The following is a 13,009-nucleotide window of genomic DNA, read 5'->3' on the forward strand; positions in this document are numbered from 1 at the left end:
TGTATCTTAAATTATAGGGTCTTTTATTCCATTAAAATAATCTAAAAGTTGACCCCAAAACTCATGCATGGAGTGAATAGGAGAATTTTATTTATCTAAATTATTACTATGTGTAGGCCGGGCACGGTGGCTCACGCCTGTAATCCCAGCACTTTGGGAGGCCGAGGTGGTCGGATCATGAGGTCAGGAGATCCAGATCATCCTGGCTAATATGGTGAAACCCCGTGTCTACTAAAAAAATACAAAAAATAAATAAATAAATAAATAAAATAAAATAACCGGGCGTGGTGGCGGGCGCCTGTAGACCCAGCTACTCTGGAGGTTGAGGCAGGAGAATGGCCTGAACCCGGGAGGCGGAGCTTGCAGTGAGCCAAGACTGCGCCACCGCACTCCAGCCTAGGCCAGATAACGTCTCAGAAAATAAAAATAAATAAATAAATAAATACTCTCTGGCGACAGAGCCAGACTCCATCTCCAAAAAAATAAAAATGTAAATAAACAAATAAATAAAATAAAAATAAAATAAAATAATATATTACTATGTGATAAATTATTGAAAAAGTATTTGGAAGGTAATGAGAAAACATCTGGACTTTTGATGGTTTTTTTTTTTTTTTTTAATTCTCCCCAAAAGAAAAACAATAAAAATCTGAATGTTTTGCTTTGGATTGCTCAAGAATGCTTTAATTTAGATTTAGTGGGCTTTCTTTTATTTACTTTAAATATTTGCAGTTTTAGCCTCTTTTGTGATTAAAAACATTCTTTGGAATAGTGTAATGTAAAATATTTTACCTCTAGGTTATTTCTTCAGTGTAGAAACATTATTTATATGGATGTAGATACATTTGGCATAAATCCTCCCTGCATGTGTAAGTGTGCTTATTCTGCACAAGCTTTGCCATAAAGTAGAGGGCGTTAAGATTTCCTCTGGGCTAAAATATGACAAGTGGGCATCTAACTTACAAATATATTCCACTTTCTCTGTCTCTCTTTCTCTCTTGAACATCCACTGATGTGTTCTCCTTTTCACATAGAATTCTATTATATAATAGGATATATATATATATATATTTTACATAAATACCATAAACATGTGTACTAAATATATGAGGTAAATAACTAGAAGTTGTTTTAATTTAGATGAAACCATATTTAGGAACTAAAAATATCCTTTACAATGTAAGTACTATTAAATTGGTAATATTTATTATACCTAGTATAATAAATTAATATTATAGAATATTTAAAATATATGTGGAAAATAACAGCCTAAGAAAGGAAAAATACTCTTTTAACATTGTAAAATATTGAACCATATACTATAATAAACTCTACATTACTGGATGAAGTCCAAGGAAGTATTGATAAAAAGGAATTTGTTTATTATTCTGCTCAGCCTTTATTTATCAAAGGAGACAAAAATAATATAAACCAGTGTTCCCTGTGACTTTGGAAATTGATGTCTATATAAGCTATGGCAATTCATAGGCATTTTTTTGGTCAATAATTGTACAAAATATAACATTTGAAAACATGCAATAATTCATAAATGAAATATATCATATATTTCCTTTTATTTGTCTATAAATGAATCTTTTATATTTTAGTGAAAATGTTTTTTATGTTTTCTTTTCAAATTTTTTGCATACTAGATTTAGGCAGTAAATAAACTATGCAGTTGCTATCCTTCTGGGTTTATAGAATTTACTATTTAAATGCTAATTTGAGATGTAGAAAGAATATTTCAGGAACATGTTTTTTGTCAAATCTTCTCTCACACCCTTTGTTTATGATATTCAAACATAAATTACACTACTAAGTGAAACTTACACTTTAATCTGCAGCTTCCCATCTTCTCGGCCAGTTGAAATTATTTCTGTTTTTCCTCGGCTACTCTCTCTCTATTCCTCTCACTCACCCATTTCACAACAATTTCATGGTTCTGGCCTCTCTTTTCTTCTCTTACAAATCTATACTCTGCTGGTATACCCAGAGCCCACAGTTTCAGCAGTTATTTACAAACTACACCACAAGCTACAATTTCAGTTCTGAGTTCGAGAGCCCATTCTTCAATCTCAATCTCTGTGTATGACAACTACTGATATTTAGCATACACTAATCCAACACGTTCATCCCACCTCCTGAAATTTACTATATTGGCTTCGCTATCTACATGGTAACTTATGCTAATAAATTGGTGGCTGAAATAGATTCTCCCTTTTCTTCACTCCCACCATCCAAATAACTTCCATATATGAAAAATCTTATTTTGAAATGTCATGTAACTTTCCTGTTAATTGTCTATCTCTATCCATGACTTTCAATGTCTAGTCAAGTATTTATATAAGCAAAACAGCTATTCATAATCTAAATTTACATGTAAACACAAACATTATTAAAAATTGTTAATATACAAGTAATATATAAATTCTTAAAATTTTTAAGAGTTTCTCTAAGCACACAACTATTATGTAAATAGAGGAAAGATTCTACTTCAGCATATTACAATAGATATTTGCCATTTTAGAAACATTGTCAGTGTCAATGTCAGTGCTGCTTGTGGTATTTGAGTCGTCAATCTAACATTCATCTTTTTTGCTTTTATACCCATGGTTCATCTATAAATAGTGATATATTTATTTAATACACCTAAAGGTCAATTTTTTTTGTTAAATTAAAATTGTGTTTTAGAGCTTTGCTCACAAACATAAGCCACCAATGGACCTATGTTACCAACCTATCAACTGCTTCTCTGTTTTCAAACGAGGCAGAGATTAAGGGAAAACTTTGTTGAGAAATAAGTGACATGGATTGCAAAATTATTTTGTACTTCTAAGATTTAAAAGAAAGTTTGAAAATCGTAGACTATATTATTAATGTGGAAATAAGTATTTTAATCAGAAGAATGAAAACTCATTTTCTTTGTAGAATAGCATAGATGATTTCAAAATAGGGTAATTTAGTAATATTCCTAAAAACTGAGAAAGCTTGCTAATGTAACCTAAAATTCAAACTATATTTCTTCTATTCCAGTGAGAGTTATACTGTCTTCAGTAGACTTGATAAGATGGAGCAAAATGTCAAAAGTATGTGTAATAAATTCAGTCATATGAATTTTTATTATAAGTGAAGAAAGGATCATGCAGAAAAGTAGAATATAAATTTTTGTCTCTTTTGTTAGCCTGCTATTCTAGGCCTGAAAGAATGAAGCTTTAAATAAAACATATTTAAAAGAAATTGTTATTCAAGATAAAATGAGAGCAATAAAAATGTAATCCCAAGACTGCGTTTTTCTCTTCTAATTAATAAGTATTCCATAAAATTTAGAAAATTCAAACCAAACAAGCAGAATTAAAGAAAACACTCAATATATCAACACTAAAGGGTAACAATTTTAATATTAACTTGTATGTTCTAACTCTGTTTTCCTGGTTTGAAAATATAACTGATACCTTAATCAAGTGGGTCTTGAAGGATGAAAACAAACAAACAAACAAACAGAAATTCTTCCTGTAACTGTCCCTGTGAACCTACGCCTTTACTTGCCCACTGAATAAAATCAAAGACAAAGACCATTATTTTTCTAATGAGTTTTAGGTAATAAAAATTCCCCCAGGAAACCTGAGTCACAGAAATAGCTTCACTTCTGTAATTAAAATGTCCAATCTTATTCAATACTTACTAGGTGAATCCTCCGGAACCCCAGTGATTGCTTAATAAGTGGATAGTTCTCATGGGGTATTGAGAAGGAAAGAAAGTGTATAGTGTATTTACCTGCTAAAAATTCCCAATGTGAAGCCACTTAACTAATCAACATTCTTTACCCAGTTACTTTATTTCCTTGAGAGATTTTGAAACACTGGGTTAATTTGGGGGCATCAATTGATTAGCATGGTCATCATGTTAAATGATCTCCTGGGTTGCTGTGATAATTTACAAAGAATCTCTCATGTGTGAATTTTCAAAACTTTGACTTATGTCCTCCAGAGCTCTATTCCAAGCCATTTATCAGCAATTATTTTAGACAAGGAGAGTGTGTCGTGTGATCCTGAGCATAAACTTTTGTAGATTCCCTGAATTTTAATATGCCCACTTAGAAAAGCTATTAAAAGCAAGAAACCTCATTATACCTCACTGTCCTCATCTAAAAAAGGAAATAATGATATTATTGTTCACTGAATCATTAGAATTAAATAATATATTTAATAGCTTAAAAACTTAAAGTATGAAATCACAAGTTTATTGCTCTTGCAACCATATCAAATCTTATGCAGCTGGCAGGAATTCAAGGCTTTCTCAATAGGCTAGATCAATTGAATTTGGTCTCACTTTTTAATATCCAGAATTTACTATCAATTTCTATCATGGAGTTGATGATCAATAATTTACTTAATTCGTGAAAAGGGGCAATTGTCATATTACTTTTCAATATGAGTAATTATAAGGGATATGTAACTAATGCCAGCATTTGGTCAATTTAGACTATAAACAGAAGAAAGAACATCCCAAGTTCAGTGCATGGTGCTCTTATTGGCATACGATTTTAAAAAGTTAGTTCAAAATTAACGGCATGATTTTAAATTTATAAAATTCAAACAGCACTTCTATATTATCAGCATTATTACTATATATAAGCAAGTGGTCTTCACACCACATATTAGTAACCGTCATGTAGATTGCATCACATTATGTTGGACTAGGCAAAACCATTGCTTGAAGATTTATGACAAACATAATCTATCCTAACCTTGGAATTGAACCAACCCAGAATATCACTTCTATGTTCTCTATGTGGTTTGGAGGTAGGAAGCAAATTGAATTTACTGAAAACAAAGATTGTAAGAAAAGTAGTTTTCAATGCGCTCTTAATTTTCTCTTTCAGGGTAGCCATGATATAGTTAGTTTTGCATTTTTTCCCTTTGCTAGTCTTGTTATTAAGACGTATTATTATTGAAGAAAATGCAGCTATGGGAGTCAACAGAGATAACAGATTAATTACAAGTCATTGGTAATGAATATTCCAACAGCTAAAGGAATCATATTATGAGCAGTGATTTAAAAACTCAGTGTTGTTCAGCAGCATTTTATTTAAACCATACTGAAAGACAACATAACTTAATGATTAAGCATAAACTCTGGAGTTAGACTGTCTAGCTTTGAAGTCCTTCTCATTCACACACTGTGTAAACTTGGATTATTTACTTAAATTGTCTAGATTTGAGTTTTCACAAGTGGCAATCATGAATGGCCAAAAAGATTTTGACTTATAAGAGCAATTGTGAGAATAGCATGTACAAAAAATGAGTTACTAATTGTTGTGTAAAGTTGTATCTTTGTATAGTACCAGGGCTAATGGGAATAAGATGCAAAAAAAATAATTTCAATTTAGTATAAAGACTATACTACAAGTGAACTTCAGCTCTTTCACTTGGTAGAAAGTTTCCTTTGACAGGAGAGATGAGAATGTTGGAGATTTATAAGGATATTGAAGAGGGATTTGCACAACAGAAATCTCGCTGAAATATATATATACTTTTTTATATTCATATTCCATTATTCACAAGGTGAGAATCTTTATAATGATAACTTCAGATGTACCAAATAATACCCTGGTTGAGACTAATAAAATTTAAACAAGGTAATATTGTCAGGAATTCTACTTTCATATTTCTTGACTTCAGCAAAGTTTAAACTTCTAATCTTAACGCATTTTTTCTTATTAAATGATAAATATTAATTTTTTTCATGAATCTTAAGATCATTTTAGTCTTCAAATTAGAAGATGAAAGTATCTCTGCATATTAATATAATAATATATAGATTAAATTTATTTTACTGATCATTTCAAATGTGTCTCTTTAAATACATAGGGCATATAGTAAACATTTCTTCAACAAACATACAAAAATAAATATATCAAGAATATGAGGGCTGGGTGCAGTGGCTCATGCCTGCAATCCCAGCACTTTGGGAGGCCTAGGCGAGTGGATCACCAGATCAAGAGATCGAGACCATCCTGGCCAACATGCTGAAACCCCATCTCTACTAAAAACACAAAAATTACCTGGGCGTGGTGACACGTGCCTGTAGTCCTAGCTACTCGGGAGGCTGAGGCAGGAGAATCGCTTGAACTCGGGAGGCAGAGGTTGCAGTGGGCCGAGATTGCTGCACTCCAGCCTGGTGACAGAGCAAGACTCCATCTCAAACAAACAAACAAACAAACAAAGAATGTGAACAAGGGTTTTCTGCAAAGGAATCTGCAAAAAAGAGATGTTATTCCAGTGAGCAGTTTGCAAATGAGACACAGCCTCTGGTATAAAAGGAAGGTGCTTTCTAGAGAACAAAGAAAGGGTTTGGGTTTTATAGTAAAAGTTCTCAACCAGATTTCAATCAGGCTTGTTTATGCAAATGAATAATTCAAACTTGCTAAGTGCTGACTGGCCACCACAGCTGAGTTCTGATTGGCTGGGGCAGATGCGCTCTGGTGGGTTGGCTCAAATGAGCTTAGACTGGTCGGTTTCCAAGCCTCAAACCAGAGGTCTCTGTGAGATATTTCTTTCAAAAGGCAAGTGGGGGTATGGCGGGTTCTGGCTGCAGTTTCTCTTAGCCCCGGCAGCAGGAACTGGTTTGGCTTCATTACAGAAAGAGTGGTCCTGTGATACTTTTACGACATCTTTCTGAGAACTTAGAGTACATGACCAATCTCTCGCCCAGCCATGGCTGCTTACTTCTGTTTCAGCTCACTTCAGTTAGCCACAGGGAGACCATCGAGGATCCATGTATTTGAATAGATCCTCCATAATAGATCCTTTAATAAGACTTGTTGCTTTTAAGATGATAAGGCACAATATATTCGAAATATATAACAAGCAATCACACATACTTTTCATTATGCATATAATGGAAAAGCTATGGTATTGAATTCTCTCTTTCAATACTGTAGTTCTCCAAAATTATTTTAATTCTTCACTATCTACCCTTTAAAATGTTACAATGAGGTCGTAAACACATCACTTGACTGAGAATACTCTTCAAATATACCATGATAAATCTATGTCCTTTTTCTCAGTTCTCATTGTCCATGAGCTTTCTGTTTTTATTAATTAACCTCTCCTTAAAATGTTCCTGTTGTTGCGTCTCTATCTCATAAGAATCTCCTTTTCGTCTTGTTCTAGGACCAGCCCATATTGGACAAACATGAAAGAAATTTAAAACTCCAATTAAGAAGTCTTACCTTTCATGAACTTAAATTTCTGGCTTTCTGTCAAATATTTCCAATATATTCTGCCTTATCATTTCAAAAGCGACAAGTCTTATACAGACTCATTGTGGGCTGGGCATGGTGGCTCACGCCTATAATCACAGCACTCTGGGAGGCTGAGGCGGGCAGATCACCTGAGGTTGAGAGTTCAAGACCAGCCTGACCAAGATGGAGAAACCCTGCCTCTACTAAAAATACAAAAAAAAAAAAAAAAAAAATTAGCCAGGCAAGGTGGTATGTGCCTGTAACCCCAGCTGCTCAGGACGCTGAGGCAGGAGAATCGCTTGAACCCGGGAGGCAGAGGTTGCGTTGAGCCGAGATTGTGCCATTGCACTCCAGCCTGGGCAACAAAAGTGAGACTCTGTAAAACAAACAAACAAACAAACAAACAAAAAAACACTCATTATGCTCCACAATATGTTAACTATCTCCTGAACGTTTCCATTACTGCAACAGATATCATCAATTTATTTTGCAACCACATTGCAAATTTGTTTCAAATTTTAGGTCAGCATTCAAAAACTTCTTCACTATTTACCTTTTAAAATGTTACAACATTGTAAACACATCACTTGACTGAAAATACTCTTGCCCCTAAACACTTTCTGCTAATTTTTTTGTTTTCTTTTGCCAAAAACATGTAATCTGTCTACCCCTGACCAGAGTCATCATTATCACCCAAGCATATCATAGATACTTCTTTCAAATTGTCTGCAACTCTTCCTTCATTGTTACATTTAATTTATCCCTCAACTCATTCTTGGAAATTGATTTACCTACTCTAGTCCTTAGTACTATACCAAGAAACATAGTTAAGTGTAAAGGTGACTTAGGTTAAAGTGCCTGCATGGTAAAATAAATATTAGTTAGGTTTATATTCTTGATAATGATAGGGCATTTTCTTGTGATGTGGGTTCTTTTTCACTGTTTTTTTCTGTTTTCACAATTAAGAATTAAAATATGTTAACCAAAATATCATAATATAAATAACCAAATAAGTCTTTGCATTTAACCCATGCTCTGTAAATGTTGTTTCCATTCTATTCTATCTATTTGCATGTACAGTGTCTTACATATGTAAAGATATGAGTTTCTTGTTTCTGTTTATGGTAATAATTAGATAAATAATTGATTATTTCACAAAAGGAAAGATGTATGTTTTCCCTGGAATAGAACCAAAGACAGAAGCTAATGCACCAAGTTTATGTTGGGATACGCAGTCTCAGGACTACAAATTTGAGGGGGAACAGGAAAGGAGGACAGAAAGTAGGGAAATCAAATGCAAGGTAATGTATTTCTCAGCTGTTCACAAATTAACAAGAAATTGAAGTTAGTAGTTTATAAGGACAGATACCTTCTAAACAGGCCACATGGACCTACTGTGATGTAGAGCTGTCAATCAATGGGATAAAAGGAAATGAATTATCTGCCAAATAATCTTGTCTTCTTTTTCTCACAGGTCAGAGTTTATCCCTCTGTCCATGATGTCTGTCTCTTCCAAATTATGTTAATCAACTCTGTTGGGCTGGTTTATATTCTAGATCCTAGTGCAGTAAAACTCTTACTGTGTCTACTAGCAAAAGTGCCCTTTCCACTAAAACCCAGCATCTCTTGCTCTACAAATCCTAAAGTTATGGGAAAACAAAGCACACATTCGTAAGTGGATTACTGGGAACAATGGTGAAAAAGGCTAATCCTAAATCCACATTTTGTTTCCCTTATCCGTAAATTCTAACAACTGGGGATACATAACCAAATGTCAGCTGTTGGTTCAATTCACTTGCTGTATGTTGGAGAACCATGCTGCACCACGCATTGAGCTATATTCAAAGCTGGTGTTTAATGTGAAGTTTCATGAGGTATATGGTGAGAACAATGAATATTATGTGCATGAGCCCATTGTTGTACTGTATTTGTCATAAAATATGTTCGCTTTTCCAAGGAATATTTTTTAAGTATATGATACCAATGAATCAGAAATTTTATAGGCAATCCAATGTTATTGAAGCGCATAGAGGGAAACCCATATCCAGAGTATTTATCTATTCCAGAAAACATAAATGTCTTCACCACTCCAAGGTTGAAGGAGACCTATGTAGTTTAATTCCAACAGCTGGCTTATCTCTCCTAAAGAAGTGTGCCATATTAAGAATTAACAATGTTACAGTAAGTTCAGCCTTTGTGAGGGAAAGCTCATATTTTTAGGTCCATTCATAACTTCCATTTTGCTGTCATGGTCCTCTGCTTGTGGGCCTATTGTAGCAACTTTGAAATGGCTAAAGAGTGAAAATTGCTGTTGTTCATACTAAAAATTATTCTGTTTACCCGATTGTGGAGAGCCTCCTCTCTAATGGATACTGTCTGCTAAGCACTCAAGAAAGATTCTTTGTGATCACTCCAGGATTGCCATTTGGTTATCCCAGACCTCCTTGCCTAGAAAGCCATGTATGTTCCTAACTTAGGCCGTCTCACTTTTTCTTCATACAGAGTAGGCATCCAAGTGTGCTGTTCACAGCTTTGCCTACAAGATGGATTTCCTTGTATAACTTCATGATTAGCATAAATATATCATGCTAATGCACTTCTCACCTAGGACTGAATTCTCTCCTTTTTCACAAATTTGTTGTAAGGTGCCCTATTTAGGACTGCAAGATTGTGGTGAAGAATAGGCATGAATTCCTTTTGCAGAGGATGACCTTGCCACAGAATTTTAAATGAGTGAACCAGGATTTTATCAATGAAAGTAGCTTGTTTCTTTTCCCAACATTCTTATCCCCATGTATACTTCCAGAACTAACTGATTTGCACGTCATATTGTACAAACTTCAGGGAAGCTTGCATAACCACCTGGATTTGCTTGCCCTTGCCCAATTAGAAATGGATAGTCTGAAGAGCCATGCAACAAATAGAGTTGAATCACATTTCTAGGTGCTTTCAAAATTCAAAGATTTCCAATAAATTTTGTGCCTCATTTTTTTTTCTGGTTGGATATTGCTCTTTACCTAGAGGAGCTCTACTGCTACGCTCCAGACTAAATAATTAATGAAAAGTATACAGATGCAGAAGATTCCTGAAAATCATAAAATTAATCTCTCAACTTTTGGTATACATGTGTATAACTAGGTTATGTAGAATAATTGCTAGTTTCTGTTGAGCGAATCCAATTACCATGGTGACATTATCAATAGAGTGGATGCCTGTGATGTTTTGTAGAATGTCAGGCCAATCAAGGTTTTGTAGACTGTATTATGTAAAAGAACAACAGCTCCGAGAAAGTAAAAGAGCTCTGTGAAAGTCTGCTGTCATCTTTGTATATTAAAACAAGCTGCTTTTGCACTTCCCTTATAATTTTATGATAATGAACCTTGAGAAGAAAGCATTTGTCCAATCAACAGTCTTATACCAAAGCCCTGGGCAACTATGAGGCTATTCTCATTTCTGGGATTATCACCTGAGGGTTGCTCCATGCCTGAGGGATACATTCTTCCTCACTACAATCTTCCTGAGTTTGGCTTGTGTTTCTTTCTTATGGCTAACTCTAGATACCCTCTGTAGATGAATCACAAAAACAATGTATAATTTTTATTGCATCTGTGATATCAATTGCAGCTGACCAAATTACTTCAGCTTAAGTAATAATCTTTATGACAGACATGTCAGATGTCTCTGGCACCAAAGACTGAATACAGCATTGGACCACTTATAATCAATGGTGAGTCTTCAGGCCTTGTGCATAAGCCACTTGTGGCATTGAATCTTTGTGCACAAGCCACATGTGGCATTGAATAGAAAAAAAATGTCTCAAAGACAGTTTTTTTTTTTTTTTATTCGTCAGAACACTGATACTGTTTTAGAGAGACAATGGCACTAGGCATCATTAGTTGGATAGGTTCACAGTTTTCCATATGTTCCACTAAGATATCCCTAATGTGAGCAAGTCCTTTCAGGGTTTGTGGGTAAAGATGAGCAGAAGTACATATAAACAATGCATATATACTAATAACATATTCAGTGGCGGGGCCATAACATTGAAGTTTACAGGGGTTCAAAGAATTCACTCTTATCTGAGCCTGGCAAGGGTCTCATTGGTGGTGACCTCAGATCCAAAAGCAAAGAGATTATTTGATTTCCTGAATCCTAGTGCCAAGTGTTGCAAGTGTCAGTGTCACCTGTGCACCATGTAGCCAAAAGGTCCAAGAAGTGAACTTCTTTCCACCTCTCCATTAAACTCTGATCTTGGCATAAGACCTCTGATCTCCTCCGGGGAGCATAAGAACTCAGGCAAACTCCTTGTCTTAGTTTTAAAACCCAGTCCTGAGGTTCATGTAAAAGTTTTCAGGGCTCTACAATTCATTCTTAGGCTTATTGGGAGGGGAGGAAGGAATAGCATTTGTGTCAGCAACAGAGGCTATCCTAGAGCAGACCGTAGGGGGCCACCTACGCAGGAATTATTAGGTGGGGAGCATTATTAACCATTATTATTATTATTAACCACATTCCGAGATCTCTTGGGGAAGACCCTTGACTAAGCTGATCAGGAGAGGGCGCCCAGTGACCACTTTATGCTACACTTTCTACTGGCCAATCTTTGCTGATTTGACCATGACTACTTTTTCCATGGTGAGGAATTTGTCAGTTAAAACTTGGGTTATGTAGAAGTTCTATTGACTTGAGTTTCTAAGGAGATTTAACTGGACTCAGTAACCACAGGGAATGGTACAGATAAACCAATAAATCTAAATCTGGTTAATGATCTCATCATGTGATAGTCTCATGCTTTCTTTGTGGATCCAAAGGACAACAGAGTGACTTGCACGGCTTCTATATCCACTACGAGACATGTTATTCAGTGGTAGCAGTGGACTCACCATGGGTAGCTCAAACCTGTTGGGACTCAAATAGTCATCAACTGAGGATGGTGAGGGTATCAGGTGTTTGTGTCCTCTGACAGCCTGCCTTTCCCTTCCTCCTTAGGCAGTCAACGCACTCTGGAGGAAAGGGACATTTAGTGACACACCCAGCAAGGAACCAATGTCCCTCGCTAGGTTTAACAATATTTTCTCATTTATTGTGAAGGCAAGTTTAACTATGTTTCAAACACTATGTTTCACAAAAAAAGGGTGCTTTTTCATGCACAACAAATACCTATAAATATATAAGTAAATAATTGTACATTTCTAATGCTTGAAGAAATAATAAATAGCCATTTCCAGAATTGAAACCATCCAGGATGAAAACGTGAGGTATGAACTTCAGTCCTTGTTTATTTTTCCTGCATCTTAGTTATAAAATATATTAATGCTCCATGCATTTATATTTTGTATGAACTTTCATATTTAGTGCATCATATATAACAATATATGTTGTAATGTAGCTAGTGGTTCTTTTGTTTGCTGAGAGATACATTAATAGCAGGTACTAAATTATTGTTTGACAAACTCTTGAGAAGTATTTCTTACAAATTTGTGTAGCTACCAAGAGGATTATCACATTTTATTCCGTTTTTTTTTTTTTTTTTTTAAAGTAGAGTATATGCTTTCATTAGTTTCCATTTTGGGGTTTTGTTGGTGTTAATTTTTATAGCTTGTTTTTCATTTCCTCCTGAATTTCTTTGACAATTATTGTACTTATTTCTACTGTTAAGAAAAGCTTCAAAAATAGGTTAATATAAGTGTTGTGATTTTTTAATGTTGGTTGCAAGCAACTAGTAAATTATTCAGCCCAGAAGGGAAATAATCTAAATCCTTT

At 34.8% G+C, this 13,009-nt stretch overlaps 1 protein-coding gene across 2 annotated transcripts in view; it reads left to right on the top strand.

The window, feature by feature from the left end:
* LOC105489954 (kelch like family member 1) overlaps nucleotides 1–13,009 on the top strand; it is a 437,149-nt gene that overhangs the window by 231,255 nt on the left and 192,885 nt on the right. The gene's annotated exons all lie outside the window — the stretch shown is intronic.

This window comes from Macaca nemestrina, chromosome 16 (genome assembly GCF_043159975.1).
Source record: "Macaca nemestrina isolate mMacNem1 chromosome 16, mMacNem.hap1, whole genome shotgun sequence".
NCBI lineage: Eukaryota > Metazoa > Chordata > Mammalia > Primates > Cercopithecidae > Macaca > Macaca nemestrina.